The 18,633-nt window shown below is 44.6% G+C and overlaps 1 protein-coding gene across 1 annotated transcript in view; it reads right to left on the bottom strand.

Moving 5' to 3' along the window:
• Positions 1-16,741, bottom strand: part of IL21R (interleukin 21 receptor) — a 34,176-nt gene extending 17,435 nt beyond the window's left edge. The window contains exon 1 of the mRNA XM_043456399.1: positions 16,157-16,741. The gene's annotated coding sequence lies outside the window, so the exon portion shown is untranslated. The remainder of the gene's footprint in view (positions 1-16,156) is intronic.
• Positions 16,742-18,633: the final 1,892 nt, after the last annotated feature.

The following is an 18,633-nucleotide window of genomic DNA, read 5'->3' as shown; positions in this document are numbered from 1 at the left end:
CTCCAATAAACATCTCAAAATGGAAAATCAGACCATCAGTAAGTACATGCATGCATGCTCATTTGCTTCAGCCGTGTCCAAGTCTTTGCGATCCTGTGGACTATAGCCTGCCAGGCTCCTCTGTCTGTGGGATTCTCCAGGCAAGAATACGAGAGTGGGTTGCCGTGCCCACCTCCAGAGGATCTTCCCAACCCAGGGATCGAACCCATGTCTTCTGCATTGCAGGTGGATTCTTTACCACTGAGACATCAGGGAAGCCCTCCTTCAACAGGTGACTAGTATGAAATGAAGAGGCAGTATGCACCACAGTGGTTAAAACACAGACTTGGGGCCAGCCTGCCTCAGTTTAAATCTCAGCACTGCCATTTATATACTGTGTGACCTCAGGGAGTTTACTTAACCTTTCTGGGCCTCTGAGTCCTCATTTGTAAAATAGAGATATTAATAACCTACATCATAGAGTTCTTGGGAGAATTGTCAGTGTTTTTAAAGCATTTGGAACAGTGCCTGGCATATTAGTAGGTATTGTGTAAATGTTTCTTAAACGAACTAACCAACTCACCATGAAACAAAATTCAATGAAATGTAAAACCTGAATACAAGGAAATCAAAAGAGAAATTGAGTTTTAGCAAGACACTATTCCTTGCTTAAGATTCTGATGAGTTGGAGATCTAGTTTGTCTTTGTTTAAAAAGGGAGATTAAAGAGTATCAGAGAGAGGTGTTGAAGACATATTAGCATCAAACTGAGATTCTTATCCCCCCCAACCCCACCACCTCGCCAACATTAGAGGAGCCAAAGAAATTTGAAAAGGGTCTCACTCTCTCACTAGGGGGTCCAGGGATATTTAAAACCATCTAAAACAAGCCACTCGCATTCTGGGAAACATCAGCCTTGAATGATGAAGTCTTCAAGTCGTCTCCTCTGGTTTCCATGGCACTGAGTACAAAGGCCTTCCAGTCCCATGGCCCTTCCTGCCCTGGATCCATCCCTTCATGGGGCTTCCTGCTCAGCGGACTCCTGAGGGCAACAGCTGCTTACTCCCCAGGTGCACCCCGACCCGCAGGGGTGCTTCCTGAGTGAAGGACAGAGGGTAGCCTGCAGCCTCCTACAGAGCAGTAAAGAGCACCTGGCTTAGATCTGCCAGGTGCCAGCCTTGTGACGCTGGGCAAGTTCCTGGCCTCTCTGATTCTGTTTTCTCATCTTTGTTGCAGGCACTAAATGCATGAGTATGTATGAAGTCCTCCAGCACAGTCCTGGATGGGATAGACCCTAAAGAAGTGCTTATCCACAGGGCTCCAGTGCCTAGAAATGATTTCTGAGGTTGTGGTCATTCAGACTAAAAGTTGGCCAAATTTCAAGATAGTCTGGGGATGTGGAGCAGACTCGAGGGAGGAAGTCAGATGGAAGCAGGTGCTATGGAGAATTCAAAGTGCTTAACTTCACAGTCAACGGGGAAATGCAAATGAAAACCACAATAACATGCCATTTAAATTTTATCAGATTAGTAAAAACTGAAAGTCTGACAATATCACATGCTGCTGAGGACGTGGCGTAATGGGAACTCTCATTTATGGCTAGTGGAAATGTAAATTAATACAACTCGTCTGGAAAACAGTTTGGCATGGTCTAACAAACTTGAACAAGTATTTGCCCTAAGATCCAGCAATTTCACTGTGAAGTATACTACTGATGAAACACTGGCACATGTGTACAAGAAGCCGAGGCAGAAATGTTTATAACAACATTGACTTAAATATTGAAAAACTGGAAACAACCTAAATCTCCATCAGCAAGAGAATGGAAAGATAAACTATGGTGTAATCACCCAATGTGAAAATGAATCATCGCTTCACACAACAAAGCAAATGACTCTTACAGAAAAAACAAAAACAAAAAACCAACCAACCATTAAAAAAAAGAGCAAATGACTCTTTCTGAAGAAATAGAAAAGTGAGTTAGAAAAGAACACAGGCATAATAACACTATCTATGTCACACTTTTGAGACACTTCAGTCATGTCCGACTCTTTTTGATTCCATGGACTGTAGCCTGCCAGGCTCCTCTGTCCATGGGATTCTCCAGGCAAGAATACTGGAGTGGGTTGCCATGCCCTCCTCCAAGGGATCTTCCCAACCCAGGGATCAAACCCCAGTCTCCTGCACTGCAGGTGGATTTTTACTGCTGAGCCACTGGGAAAGCCCATGTGTCACACAGCACCATGTAAAGCAGCTCTATATATTGTCTGGCTGAATATCCATGTGTCCTGAATATATAGAAAAAACCCAAGGGGATGAGAAACATCAAACTTTGAAGAGTGTGAACTAGGAGGGGATGTGATGAGGCAGGGGTCTTCAGGGGTCTCAACAGTTTGGTAAAACTGAGTGAATGGTGTTGATTATATTTTCCTTTATACCTTTTTACATGTCCAAACTCATAACATTTTAAATGTAAGTGAATTATAAAATAAAATATGAAAGGACACTTTCACTTCTGGCTATGATGAAGTAGTTGGTAACTGATTAACCCTCTTACTAAGAACAACTGCTAAGCAGGAGGAGGGAGGGGAACTATTAGAAAGCATGAGAAAGCAACCAAGTGAGATAGTACTTTGTGAGGCCAGGGTGCCAGAGAGAAGGAAAATTCTCTGCATGCAATGTCCCCTTAAATAATTTGCCAAATCATTGCATTCCAAGAAACCTAGCAGAAAGCATCTGGTAACAGGCTAAAAAAACTAAGAAGAGATTTTGTCAGTTTCACAATGCTAAGGAGAGAATCAAAATTTAAGAAAAATGGGCCCTGATAAATACCCAGTTATTCAGAAAAAAAAGAAAGAAGCCTTGGGAATCAGACAGAAATCAGAAATAGTTCAGCCTTCACTGCATCAAGATGATCTGCCTATATGCTATATGTCTGCTAGGAAAAAAAAACCAACACAAAACCTATCCGGAAAAACTTAGCTTCATCTAAAGCCTCCATACTTTTCATACAGAATGTCCAGCACTGAATTAAATTGACAGGACAAACCAGAGAACAGTTCCAAATGACCAAAAGCCAAGAGGAAAAAACAAAACCAGAAACAGACACATAAGTGATTATTGGACAGAATTTAAAATAACTGTGATTGGTCTTCCCTGGTGGCTCAGTGGTAGAGAATCTGCCTGCCAATGTAGGAGACCCGGGTTTGATCCCTGGGTAGGGAAGATCCCTTGGAGAAGGGAGTGGTACCCACTTCAGTACTCTTACATGGGAAATCCCAAGGACAAAGGAAGCTGGCAGGCAATAGTCCGTGGGGTTGAAAAAGAGCTGGACATGACTTAGCGACTAAACAACAACAATGATCAATGTGTTCAATAATTCCACCAGAAATATGGAATCTATTTAACAGCAGAAACTCTAGAGCTGAAAGACACAATAATTGAGATTTATAAGAACTTAACAGATGGATTTAACAACAGATTAAAAAATCAGAAGAGGGGACTGGTTAACTGAAAGACTGGTAGGAGATAATCAGATTGAGGCATGCAGAGAAACAAATGTTTAAAAATACAGTAGAGATCAGAAGAGATATATGAGACATTGTGAAAAGGTCTAACATAAATGTATTTGGAGTCAAGGAAAAGAGGAAAGAGAAAATTTTAGAAGCAATAGTAGAGAAACTGATTAAGAATTTTTCAAAGCTAACAAGAAACTTTAAGCTATAGATTCAAGGAGTTCTATAGCCACCCTTCCCCCCAAACAAATACAAAGAAAACCACATCTAGGCACATAATAGAAAAACGATTTTAAAAATTTACGACAATGATATACTTAAAATCCAACTTAGAATGTTAAATCCAGCAAAAAATGTCCTTCAGAAAAAGAAGGCAAGCTCAATATGATAAAAGAATCTACTAAAATCCCATAGTTAACATCATACTTAACAATGAAAAACTGAAAGCTTTCCCTCTAAGATCAGAAACAAGACAAGGATGTCCACTCTCATGACTTTTATTAAATAAGGATGTCCAGGGCTTCCCTGGTAGCTCAGTGGTAAAGAATCCACCTGCCAGTATAGGAGACATGGGTTTGATCCCTGATTTGGGAAGATCCCACATGCTGTGGAGCAATTAAGCCCATGCACCACACCTATTGAGCTTGTGTTCTAGAGCCCAGGAGCCACAACTCCCGAAGCCCTCATGTCCTAGATCCCGTGCTACGCCGCAAGAGAAGAAGCCCACCCACCACAACTAGAGAATAGTACACACTCGCTGCACCTAGAGAGAAGCCCATGCAGCAACAAGGAGCCAGCACAGCCAAAAACAAATAGATAAATTTAGAAAACAAAAACCAGAGATATCCACTCTCATATCCACTCTCACTGTACTGAAAGCTTTGGTTCTAGCCCAGGCAATTAGGCAAGAAAAAGAAACATAAGGCATCCACATTTGAAAGAAAGAAGTAAAGCATTTCTGTTTGCAGATGGTACGATCTTGTACATGCAGCATCTTAAAGAATCCACACCAAGAAAATAAAATGAAACAAGGTAAACAACCAAACAAAAACGATTCCCGCTCAATTTTCTAGGACTACAGAGCAGTCTTTTGTTTCTTAGACACTCCACCCAAAGCACAAGCAACTAAAGGCAAATATATTGAAGGATTTCAAATTTTAAAACTGTTGTGCTTCAAAATACACTTTCAAGAAAGTGAAAAGATAGAGGCTCCCCTGGTGGTCCAGTGGTTAAGAATCTGCCTTGCAATGCAGAGGATGCGGGTTCAATCACTGTTCAGGGAACCAAGATCCCACATGCTAAGGGGCAACTAAGCGCGCACACCACAACTAGGGAGTCTGTGCGCCCCAGCGGAAGTGCCCACGTGACACATGAAGATCCCGCGTGCGGCAACTAAGATCCGACACAGCTAAATAAATAAACAGTGAAAGGACAACATGTGAAAGTGAAGTCCCTCAGTCGTGTCTGACTCTTCACAACCCCATGGACTGGAGCCCGCCAGGCTCCACCGTGTATGGGATTTCCCAGGCAAGAATACTGGAATGGGTTGCCATTTCCTTCTCCAGGGCATCTTCCCCATCCAGGAATGGAACCCAGGTCTCCCACATTGCAGGCAGACTCTTTACCATCTGAGCCACCAGGGAAACCCTCGTGAGTGAAAGTCAGTCAGACCTGTCCGGCTCTTTGCAACCCCATAGACTATACAGTCCATGGAATTCTTTAGGCCAGAATACTGGAGTGGGTAGTTGTTCCCTTCTCTAGGGGAATCTTCCCAACCCAGGGATCGAACCCAGGTCTTCCACATTGCAGGCAGATTCTTTACCAGCTGAACCACTAGGCAGTATGGGAAAAATACTTGCAAACCATGTATTTGTTAGTGTTCATAATATATAAGGAACTCTGAAGGTCTAAAAGCCAACCCAATTTTAAACTGTGTGAAAGATTTGAATAGATGTTTCTCCAAGGAGATATACTAATGACCATTAAACACATGAAAAGATGCTCATCATCATTAGTCATTGGGGAAATGCAAATAAGGACCACAGTGCGGTACCACTTCACACCCACTAGATGGCTATTTTTAAAAATGGAAAATAAAAAACGTGGGTGAAGATGTAAGGGTGGAACGCTCACACACTGCTAATGGGAATGTACAATGGTATAGCCACTATGCAAAACCGTTTGACGGTTTCTCCAGTAGTTAATATAGTGTGACCACATGACCAAGCAATTTGACTCCTAGGCATATAGGGAAAAGAATTTAAAACACATGTTCACAAGAAAGCCCTTCTACACAAGTGTTCATAGCAGCATTGTTTATAATAGCCCTAAACTGAAAGCAACTCTAATGTTCATCGGTTGATGAATGGACAAAATGTAGACTGCACAGACAATGGAATATTATTCCACCATCAAAATGAATCAAGTACTGATACATGTTAAACATGGGTGAACCTTTAAAATTTAAAGTAAAGAATTCAGACACAAGAAGCCACATATTGTATGATTCTATTTATATGAAATGTCCAGAGTAGGCAAATCCATAGATACGTAGTATATTCGTGGTTGTTGGGGGCTGAAACTTGGGAGGGACGGGGAATAGGGAGTGACTGTTAATGGGCATAGCACTTTTCTGGAGAAATAAAAATGTTCTGCAGTTAGATAGTGGTGATGATCAGATGACTTTATAAATATATTAAAAACTACTTAATTGTGCACTTCAAAAGAGTGCATTTTATGGTATGTGAATCAGACCTTAATTACAAACATTTTTAGATAAAGGCAAAATAAAACTTTACTTTTCATAAAAAAAATAAGCTGAGAGAATTTGTCACCTGTAGATCACTATCAAATGACATACTAAAGTGAATTTGGGGGGCAAAATAAAAATAATCTCAGATGGGGAGTAATTTACTATAGGAAGGAATGAAGAGCAATAGAACATTAAAAATATAAATGAATATTAATTAATGAAAATAATGTTAATGTCTTATGAAGTTTAAACTATATGCAGAATGAGAATATTGGGTTGGCCAAAAAGATCATTCAGATGTTATGGAAACACTCCAACAACCTTTTTGGCCAACTCAATACATTATCATGATTATTAAATATAAGAAGAGGTGAACAAAGATAAAGGTCACTGTATTAAAAAAAAAAGTCACTGTATTGTCTGAAAAGTGATAAATGTACTAACATAAGGTGTCCATGGAATTCTCCAGGCAAGAATACTGGAGTAGGTTGCCATTTCCTTCTCCAGGGGATCTTCCCCATCCAGGGATCAAACCCGAGTCTCCTGCATTGCAGGCAGATCCTTGACCCTCTGAGCCACCAGGGAAACCCTTAGTATAAAGTCGACTTCAAAAAATTCAAGTATGCATGCTATAATCTCCACTGAAAGAGTTACAAAAGAAAGTATAACTAACTAATAGGAAACACAGAACAATAATTTTAAAAACTTTATTCATTTAGAAAATGGGACAAAGAAGAAGAAAAAGGAACAAAGAATAGATAAGACAAAAGAAAAACAAGTAGTCAGAAGCTACACTTAATCCCAAATACATCAGTATTTTTAATAAAATGTAAATGAAGTAACCACACATTAAAGACCTAACCTTGAAATCAATACTTTAAACTAAAATAAAGTAAAAATTATAGTTTAATCTCTCTCACAAATATACATACAAAAATTATAAACAAAATATTAAGTCAGATCTGATGATATTAATATATACAAATGTATTATACATCATTATTACATGAGATTTATTTCAAGAATACAAAGGCTGTTTGACATTTGAAAATCAGTAATCTGTTTTACCATATTAACAGAATAATGAAATTCTATATGACAATTTAATAATTTTAATGTGACATTTAATAATTTGAAACACTTATTCATGATTTTAAAAACACTCTCAGGAAACCAGGAATAGAAAGAATTCTCTTGATCTGATGAGGAGCTCACAGTCACACATACACATACACACAGAATACACATAGCTAACATCCCGAAACGTCAAATACTGAACACTCTATCCTCCAGGGCAGGGAAAAGACAAGGATGTCTTGTACTGAAGGTCCTGTTCAATGCAATAAAGCCAGAAAAATAAATAAATTTATAAATATTAGAAAATTATAAGGATTGGAATGGTAAAAGACTGTCTTAAAAGTCCAAATAGTTAGTAAATAAACTGTTAGATAATAACTGTTAAGCAAGGGCAATGAATTTGAGACCAAGATAAAAAATATATTGTATTTCTAAAGATCAACAGAGTTGACAAACCTTTGGCTAGACTAAGAAAAAGGGAAGATTCAAATAACTAAAATCAGAAAAGAAAGACCAGACATTACAACAGATGCCACAGAAGCAAAATGGATGATAAGATACAACTATGAATAACCCTATACCAACAAACTTGATAATGTAGAAGAAATGGATAATTCCTAGAAACATACAACCTACCAAGACTGACTTATGAAGAAATAAAAAGTCTGAACAGACCTCTATGTAGGTTGCAAAAGCAAGAGAAGCAGAGAGAGAGAAGTGGGACTACATCATAACAAAAAGCTTCTGCATTCCAAAGAAAACCATTAATGAAGTGAAAAGGCAACTTACTGAGTGGGAGAACATATTTGAAAATCATGTATCAGATAAGAGAATAACATGCAAAATTAAAGACCTCATTCAATCTGATTTTAAAGTAAGCAGAAGATCTGAATAGACATTTTCAAGGAGAACATACAGATGGACAATGGGTTGATGAAAAATGTTCAACACCATTCATTACCAGGGAAATGCAAATCAAAATCATAATGAGATTTCACCTGACACCTGCTAAAAGCTGGCTATTATCAAAAAGACTTTAACAAATGTTGCTGAGGATATGAAGAAAAGGGCACACTTGTGCTTTGCTGGTGGGAATGTATTAGGTGCAGCCACTATGGAAAACAGTTGGAGGTTCCTAAAAAAATTAAAAGTAGAACTACCACATGATCCAGCAATTCCACTTCTGGTTATATGCACAAAGGAAATGAAATCACTGTCTCAAAAAGATACACTGCACCCTTATGTTCATTACTGTTTTATTGACAATAAACAAGATTGGAAACAATTTGTGTCCTTCAACAGGTGAATGGGTGCAGAAGATGTGATATGCACACACAATGGAATATTATTCAACCGTGAGAAATAATGAAATCTTGCCATTTGTGGCAACATGGATGAACCGCGAGGGTATTATGCTGAGTGAAATATGAAGTGAAATATGAAAGATGGAGAAAGGTAAATATAGTATGATCTCGCTAATGTAGAATCCAAAAATAATAAGTTTATAGATACAGAGAGAACTGGTTGATGTTTGCCAGAAGAAGTGTGTGGGGGTGGGAAGAACTGGCGAATAGAGTTGAAAGGTAAAAAGAAAAAATATATGCTGCATTACTGAGCAAAAGCCACAATAAAAAAGAAGCAAAAAAAATTTTTTTAACATATGTATTTGCAATGCATAAGTCCAAAGCGTCTTATTCAGTGTGGTTAAATTTCATGAACAGACTACTACATAAATTATATTTTTACACCAACACTGAGTATTGCATTTTATTCTAGCTTTACCTATGTCTTTTTGTTCAAAACGTATGTCAAAAATACTAAACACATGCTTTCAGCAATTTTATAAAGACTGAGTAATGCTGCAGAAACTAAAATATACTGACACTTGAATACAGTTCATTTTCTCTAATAACAATGACACATCTTTTAAAAATACTTATCTTTAGGGACTTCCCTGGTGGTTCAGTGGCTAAGACTCCAAGCTCCCCATGCAGGGGGCCTGGATTTGATCCCTAGTCAGGTAACTAGATCCCACATGCTGCAACTAGGAGTACACATGCTGTAATGAAAGATCCTGCCTGCTCCAACTAAGACCCAGCACAGCCAAATAAATAAAGAAATATTTTATTAAAAAATACTTAACTTTATATCACCATCACTGAAACTAGAGAGAATTTAAAATTATGAAATAATCAATTACATAGAGGATACAAATTTTAAATAGCAATGTATGATTCTGATAAATTTATCTTTAAAAAATTGAATGTGGACTTCCCTGGCAGTCCAGTGGTTAAGACTTTGGGCTTCCACTGCAAGGGACTCAAGTTCAATCTCTGACTGGGGAACTAAGATCTCTCATGCACAGTGTGACCCAAAAAAATATTACATTAAGTAATTTTGTAGAAATTAGCTGATATGTGATTACCTATCAACATTCAAAGGCTAATTTGGCTTCTATTTTGAGTCAACTGTTTCATCTTAAGAACTTATAAGTCACACTGCAAAATTTATGTACTATTTTTTATTAAAAAACTTTTAAGTATGCAGAAACAGTGAATGTCATAAACAAATCATGCCTCTTGTGTCCTAGTATCTTTGCAGGTTGCTTTTCAAAAGGAAAATAAGTACTTGCACAATTACCTTATGCATAAGTCTAGAATCTATAAAAATATCCAGCAGGCAATAACAGATTAACATACTGAGGTGTCAGATAAATTGCCACATGTTGATGAAGATATCTGGGTTGATGGAGAAGACTACCTTCATTAAATTGGAATCTTTTTATTGTTCTTTAAAAAAGGAACAATAATAAGTCACATTATAATTCCATTTTTTTCTCCAATGGAAATATGTTTTGAATTTATAAAAGTTTCACTTATAAAAGACACAAACAAAAAGAGAAATTGAAAAAAAAAAGAGACTAGAAAAGAAACTGAAATAGATTGTATCTACATCTGTATATAGTTTCTTTCATATAGTTATATTACACATTTTATATATTATATATAAATGTATAATATATAAAATTATGTCTATAATTCTATATAACATATAGAAAGAACTCCTACAAAGCAATTATAAATAAACAACTCAGGACTCATTTTTTTTAAATGGACAAAAAGCTTAAGCAGATACTTCATAGAAGAGGATATCCAAACAGCCAAAAACATGTTAAAAAGTGCTTAAAATCATTACTCATCAAAGAAATGGAAATGTATATCCCAATATGATAGCACTACACATCAACCCAGAATGACTAAAACAAAAACAAACACAAAACAATTCCAAGTGCTAAAAAGGATAGGAAGTAATCAAAACTCTTAATCTCTATTCAGTTTTCTCTAAAGAATATGAATTGGTACAATCACTTTGGAAACTTCTGCTAAACAGGAGACCCAAGAAGTCCTTTTCTAGATTATGCACCAAAGGGCAAAATATACATGTGCACAAGCAGACATATACCAGGGTGCTCACAGCAGCATTATTTACAACCTCCCCACACTGAAAAGAACCTAAGGTCTTGATTTCCCTGTTTCTTCTTTCGCTCACTGATAATTCAGGAATGGGACCCCTTCAGATCCTCAAGCCGATCATAATTTCCAGTGTGACCCAGGTGGGGTCTGGGGCTTGAAAGTAAAAGGTGAGGGGGAAAGTGAAGCAGCCCGTTTCCCATAGGGACCGAGATGACGCGAGATGGGAGGAGAGGGACTCCCCAGCCGAGCCAGAAACAAGAGCCAACAGGTCGCCAGAAGGGGAAGTGTCAAGACTGAGGGACTTCCCAAGAAGGAACACAGAAGCCAGGGCTTCCAGCCCATCACTGGTCTCTAAGGACTCCTGCCCACCTGCCCTTCCCATGGCCTCCTCCCCAGCCTCGTGCCTCCAGCTGCGGCTCCTCCCACCGGGTCCTCACCGTGACTCTCTGTGGCTCCCCATCGCACCTTCAGAGAAAGCCCTCAATTCCTTTGCTCAGCATTCCAAACATGTCAGCACGTGTCCCCCACATTCCTTCTGCCCTAGTCTTCATCCTGGACTCCGGGTACTCCAGGTTTCCGACACCTGGACCTCTTCACCACACCCCCGAGCATCTGGCTTCCTTCCACGCCTTTGCACCTGCTGTTTCAGCCACCAGAACTCTCTGATCTCTCTGTCAGCTTCCTATTCAGCTTCAAAAGCCAGTTCGAATGTCATCCCCTTCATAATTCTTTGGCCTGTCCAAGGCATGTGAGTCACTCCTTCCTCTAGGGTCCATCCTTCCCCCAGAGCACACCACTCATGGTGTTTTTAGCAATATTCTGAGCAGTTTCTAGGCAAGAACCACATGTTTCTTGGTGACCGCTGAATGTCAATGGCTAACCAGTGTCTGACACATAGTAGGTGCTCAAAGCACTCATTACATGAGTGACTAAATCTAAGAAAATGCTTTCTAGCCTTCCCTGGTAGTCCAATGATTAAGAATCTGCCTGCCAATGCAAGAGACATGGGTTCGATCCCTGGTCCGGGAAGCTCCCACAACACCGCAGGGCGGCTAGGTCCAGGAGCCGCGACTACTGAGCTTACGTGCTGCAGCTACTGAAGCAGGAAAGCCCTAGAGCCCGTACTCCGCGGTAAGAGAAGCTGCCCAATGAGAAGCCCATGCACCGCAACTGGAGAGTAGCCATCGCTCACTGCAACTACAGAAAAGCCCGTGCAGCAGTGAAGACCCAGGCCAGCCCAAACTAAATAAAATTATAAAAGAAAGAAATCATCATAGAGGGACAGTGGGTTGCACAGGGCCACACAGTGAGTTTTTACTTAAAGCAGCGCTCTCAGGCTGGGGAAGAGCTCCAGCCTGGTGGCCCTGGATCAGGAAGGAGGCTCGGCCCCTAACTCACAGTGGGACCCTGGGCTCGTCTTCCCTCTGGGCCTCAGTTTCCTCATCTGTAGAATGGGGGCACTCAATGGGGGCGCTCACTCTGGCCTAGATGAGGGAGCGTGAGGCTGGTGCCGGGCGCACTGGAGCGTGTGAGTAATGGGAATTGCTTTTTTACATATTTGGGGGAGTGAGGTGGTAGCAAAGGGCAGGTTGCCCATGTCTGAGACAGGTGTGCCGAGACCCTGGACCTGCAGCTTAGTCAGTAGCTGCTGAACACGAGGGGAAAGGCCTTCCCAGCCGGGGCCACCTCTCAGCCTGTAGACCCTTTTAGTCTGCCTGTCCCTCACAGGTGGGCTGTGAACCCATGTCCACGCAGGTTCTCCAAGCCCAACCAGCCTTTCTCTACCGGAACGTCTCTAGCCCGCGCAACCTCTCCCAGCCGAGGTACATGCCCTGCTCCCAGCAAGCTCTTCCTGCCTGTGCCATCTTGATTTGCCCTCCAGCATGCTGGGTGACCCCACCCAGACTGTGCCAGCTACCTCAGCTCCTGTAGCCCCACCTCACCCCAGCCCCATTCACCCCACCATGCCCCACCAGGAGAGGTTGGTTGTAAGGCAGAGGAAAAAAAAGGATGCTTTGCTCCATGGCTGTTTGAGGTCATGAAGTGGGGGGTGGGTGCGGGGCTGACAACCTCCCCTTTATCCTCGTCCTTGCCCAGCAAGCCCCCACCAGCCTGCCTGGCCCTGTCCAAAGTAGACTGGGGGGTACTGATTCATAGTGAAGAAAGTCTGCAGGCCCTGGTCCCAGGCTGCATCATCAAGCCCTCTTGGCAGATGAGGAAATAGAAGCCCAGAGAGGCCCAGAGGCTTGCCCAGTCACACAGCAAGGAGGGCCGGGGCCGGAGCAGGGAGCCGGGCTGGTGTATTTGCCCCACATCCGTCGGGACAACTGGAGTGGCCCGATCCTTCCTGGGGGCTGGGAGGACCAGCAGGCTGGGGGCTGGGTGGCGGGGGTGGGGGGGGCTTTGGCAGGTGTCCTGGCTACCCGAGGGCCCTCGGAGGGGCCTCTGCCCACACCCCGGGGAATATTTTCAGGTTGTTTCAGAAGTTCCAAGTTTACTCAGAGCTCTCATTTGAGCAGTGGTAAAAAGTCCCTTTGGCGGGGCGCCAGGGCGAGGAGTGGAGGCGGGGGCACCTGTGAGCCATGAAATGGGGGTGGGGCTCCTCTCCGCTCCCGCGCTTCCCCTGCCCCTCTGGGCTGGTGTGCAGTGAGGGGCAAGGGAAGAAGAAGCAGGTGAGGAAGGGACTGTGATGAGGGGAAGACCCCTACTCCTTGAGGAAGTATTCCTTCCCATGTCTTCACAGTTTTCTTCCTTCTGCTTGTACATGACTCCCTGGGTGACCCTAGAAAAGCTCCACCCCTCTCAGAGCCTCAGTTTTCCCATCTGAGAAAGGGGGGAGTAGTGTCATGATAAGAATTATCATTCATTGAGGGCTGGGTATATGTCAGAAGATATACCAAGTATTAATAATCAGTAATAATGAGGAAATTATTACCAATGATATTTAAAGTAAAACATAATAGCTACTATTTCTTGTGAGCCACTGCAAGGCTCTTTCTGCTCATAACTGCACTGGCTCTGTCTGAGTATCACTGGATCCCCAGGACCTAGGACAGTGTTCCAGAAACAGATGTTGAGTAAAACCTCACAGCAAACCAAGATAGGCAATCTTATCTCTATATAACAGATAAGGACACTGAAGTTTCAGAGAGGTTAAGTGACTAACTCCAGGTCACAAAGGTACTAAGTAATGGAACTGGGACTCAAACCTAGGTCTGACCATTTCCAAAGCCCCAGATCACAATTGGCAGCATTAGTGAGCCAGATCCAAGGCCCCCCAGTGGACTGCAGAGACCTCCCAGCTGTGTGGAGAAGCCAGGCCATCATTCTGGCAATTCTATAGGCACTGGCTTCTCTCACTGTGAGGAAGGATGCTCTTCCTTTCCTTTCATTCATGTATTTTTGAGGGCCCAGGGCAGTTCTGATGCTGCAGAGAAGCTGGTCCCACTCAAAGCTTCCAGTGGCCTGCTTTACCTGTTCTGTCTTCTCTTAAGCTGGCCCCCTCCTCCTGCAAGCCCCCTCCTCCTGCGAGTCCCCTCCTCCTGCGAGCCCCCTCCTCCTGCAAGCCCCCTCCTCCTGCAAGCCCCCTCCCTCCATTTAGCCTCCAATCCCCACCTCTAACTCCCTTCTCTTCTTTGCTGGGCAGGTGGGAGCCTGAAGCACCTGGGATGCATCCTTCATCTCGCTCACCTGTCTCTCCTGGCCTGGGGTCTCAGCCACCTTCTAACATAAGGACTCTTAGTTTCCTCTTCTACGAGGCTGTAAGGTTCTAGACTTCCTGCCAGGTGTGGGCAGGCAGGACCAGGATTTCTGCTGAACCCACCAGGGGAACAAGTGATGGAGGCTCCCCCTCTGGGGTCTGCCTAGCCCCCTTGATTCAAAGCCCCACTCTCAGAAGGTGCCCCAGGCTATGGCTCTTGCTTTTTTGCTATCCTGTCTAGCAGGTTGTCACCTTGGTGTTCCAAACCGAGCTCTGCATCTTACAGTCACAGCTATCTTGGCAAGCTTCTCTCCACTGAGCATCAGTCTCCTCATCTGTGAAATGGGCTGAAAGAGGCCAGCAGCTTCACCTGGTGTCATGAGGATGATGGGAGAGCTTCGTGCGCCTGTCACATGCTGAGCGCCTGGGAGGACCACAACCCAGGGGGCTGAAGGAGGCAAGGCTGCAGGTTCCTGAGTGTGTCACTGCACCTTCCGTGACTCTTGGAAACTGGCCTTTCTCTTCCATGGGCTCCAGGCTTCTTATGAGGCAAATTCTCCCCCCTGGAAGACCCCTAGACAACAGCCTTTCTATTTCACACCCTCAAATCCTCACAACCAGATCTATGAAGATGGAGCTGCCATTCTGCCCATTTCGCAGATGAGAAAACCGAGGCTCCATGACGTTAGAAAAAAGCACAGAGACTCACTGAAGTTCACCCAGCCAGAAAGCCACATGGCTGGATGTTGAACCCTCCAGGTTTTCCCCCACTCTACCATGTGCTTCTAAAAGCCCCATGCTTTCCCCCTGGGGAAAGCATATGTTCCTCCCAGGAGGAACCCCTGACATTTTAATGCCCTCTCCCCTGCCCTGGGTCCTCTGCATCCTAAGTTTCCCTCCAGGCGTCAACTCCCCCTCTGCCAAGAGCGTGTCTGCCTGTTCCTTCCTTCCTCCCTTTTTCTCAAGTCAAAATCCAACCCATTCTTCAAGGCTCAGCCTCCCCAAGCCTCCTCACCCCACTCTCCTCCACACACACAGAACCAGTTTGCCTCTCACCAGCCACCCATCCCCTGTTTTCTTGAGAAAGAAGAGGAGACAGCGTGGAGGGTAGGACCAGCCTCCGAGTCACCTGCCCACCCAACTACGCAATGGTTGAGTCACCTTGGGAAAACCACTCTATTTCTCAGAGCCTCAGTTTTCATCTTCAAAATGGGGACACCAACCCATCTTAAAGGATTTAGACAAAATAAAGGAGATAAAACACAGAACCTGGTACAAAGTCAATGCCTCCTCCCTTCCCCACACTGACCTGATCACAGTCATGCCCACCTCTGCCCAGCTCAGCTGCCCAGAACCACGGTGATGATCACATCATGTTCAGTCTGGAAACAGCATGCCCTCCCCAGCCCCTGCCTTTTGAAGGCTTCTTTCCACCAGCTCAGGGGATCATCTCAGCCATGCCTCTGCCTCTGTGTCCCTGGGGCCTCCCGCGGATCTACAGAAAGGCACTCCAGTCACCCTGAGCTGGGCCGAACAAGAGACTCCAGCTTAACTTTGCTGGTCTCACCGTCCCCAGGTGTGATGAGGGCACAGGACGTCCTCCCCAGCAGAGGAGGTCCCCTCCCCGCCTGCCCCCAGAGCGGTGGCTGGAGATGAGTTACCTGCTGTTCTACTTCTTTCTCAGAAATCCATTCTCTCTGGGCTCCGGGCAGTTCGGTGGGCTCCCAGGGGTGGCAGCTGGGCTTGGTGTTGGGGGGATGCGGAGGGGAATGGGGGTCTGGGAGAACAGGCAGGGGTCTGGGGTTGGAAGCTGCAACCTGCCCCGAGCCACCGATCAGACAGCGCCCGACCCGTCACCCCCGCGGATGGCAGGTGGGCTCCGGGCAGGCGGGCCAGGCAGAGGCAAAGGCGACCATCAGTTACATCCCAAAGAGGTCACACGGGAACAGAAGGCTGAGGCTGCGGGACAGGGGCCGATCCGCTGCACCAGGGGTGAACAGAGAGCAGATCAGGGCTGCGGCCACGCGGACAGACAGAAGTCAAGCGAAACAGGCGGCTGGCCAGCCGGGCGGGCAGACAGGCAGGCAGGCTCAGGCAGACCGACAGCTGCGCGCCTGTCAGGCACACTCAGGAAGAAGCGGCAGACAGTCAGACCCCGAGCCCTCAGTCACTCGGCAGAGACGCCGGCGGGTCCGCCAGAGGCGGCGCCTGCCGTCGGAGCCCCAGCCGCGTGCGCAGGGTGGGGAGGAACCGGAGGAAGTGGTGAGCCGCTCCCGCAGGCCCCGCCCACGGAGCGGCCGGCTCCGCCCCGGGGAGGGAGAAAGAGGTGGGAGGGGGCCGGGCCCCCGGGGGCAAGGGCCACTGCTCCCCGGGGGCAAGGGCCACTGCTCCCCAAAGGTCGCCTGTTAGCGAGACATTTAGGGCCACCGGAGTGATGTCTGCCTCCCTTGGACGGTGACATCACCCCCGCAGGCCTCACGGTCTTGACCTTTAAGGCAGGCGGGGAGGTGGTGAGCCGCCGCTTCTCACAGATGTAGAAACTGAGGCTCCCAGGGTGCGGAGGTGGCAAGGCGAGATCCGGGAGGTCCCCGGGGGTCTCGCTCAGCGAGAAGCGTGAGAGCCCAGAGACCTGCCCAAGGTCCCGTGGAGAAGCGGTGTTTGCCCACTGGCCGGCTTCACTCAGGCACCCTGCCTGCCTGGCCCAGCAGAGGTCTGAGTTGGGGACCCTTGCCTCCCAACTTCTCTGCCCCTATTTGCTTTGAATCCAGCTTCCTGCTTCAGGGAGCAGGATGTTATCTGCATGCCTTTGAGAAGACAGAGCCTTTGGGCAGGTCATATCACCGCTCTGAATGCCTCACTTTGCCCATCTGTCCAATGGGGAGACCTAGACTTTAATACATGGGAACTCTGGAAGGAAATAGTGAAAAGAAATTCTCAAGAGAGTTTTCATCTTGCCGACAAGCCAGGAGCCCTCCAGAGGGTCAGATGTCTCTGGCTGATGTTTAAGAGACCTGGGGATAAAATTCCACAACTTCGCACCCAGCAGCCTCAAAAGAGAGCTGATGCTACCACAACTATTGCTGTCAGTATCCAGCTTTTTTTTTTTTTTTTTTTTGGCAGTATCCTGCATTTTTTTGGCACTAGGTCATCTCATTTATTCCACAAACCCTGTGAGGCAAATAAGATTATTCCTATTTTACAGCGGGAGACACCAAGGCTCAGAGAGGGGACGTATGACACTAGCAAAGAAGTGTCCTAGATGGGATGTGAACCTGGGTGGATGGGATTCCTAAGTCTGCACCAGGTTGTGGAAACAGGACCCAAACATTTCATCCTTGAATTACCAGGGTGGATGGGGGCTGCTTTGTGCTATTTTGATGACACAGGTGGGCTCAAACACACATGCCATCTCCCCCCAAGCTGACTCATTTTTGGGAAACAATTTGTAGCTAAGCCACATGATCACTCCAGAGGAAAAGAGAAAGCATCATGTTATTTATTCTTTTTTTTATTTTCTTTTTCTAACTGTTTTTGAGGAAGTTAGAACAAATTCCCCTGTGGCTGATTTGAAGGATGTTGGCCCTGCAGAGATTCTGTCCCTCACGACCAAACTATCTTGTATTCTCTGGAACATATATTTTGTGAGGAAGCCAACTTTTCTTTTTCTCTTGATCTTCAGGGTGAGTTTTCTGATACTGTAGATGTAAGATCAAGAGGAGTAATAATAAATTTTTTTTAAAAAAGCAAAAAAACCCAGCTAATATTTGCTAAAAGCTGATTCTATGCCAGAGTTATAAGGACTATAAAGATGTATCATCTCAGACTTCCCTAGTGGCCTAGTGGTTAAGAATCTGCCCTGCAATGCAGGGGACACAGGTTCGATCCCTGGTTCGGGAAGATCCCACATGTAGTGGAACAGCTAAGCCCCTGTGCTACAACTATTGAGCATGCGCACCTCAAACCCGTGCTCCACGACAAGAGAAGTCACAGAAATGAGAAGCCTACACAACTCTCTCACCACAACTACAGAAAGCCCATGGGCAGCAAGGAAGACCCTGTGCAAGCAAAAATAATGAATATGTTAATTTTTTTAAATGTATCATCTCACTGAAATCTCAGAAGAAGGTAGTTACTCTTA

The sequence above is a fragment of the Cervus canadensis genome, chromosome 32 (assembly GCF_019320065.1).
Source record: "Cervus canadensis isolate Bull #8, Minnesota chromosome 32, ASM1932006v1, whole genome shotgun sequence".
NCBI lineage: Eukaryota > Metazoa > Chordata > Mammalia > Artiodactyla > Cervidae > Cervus > Cervus canadensis.
Note: the sequence above shows the minus strand (reverse complement) of the source record. Positions and strands in the feature narration are given on the sequence as shown.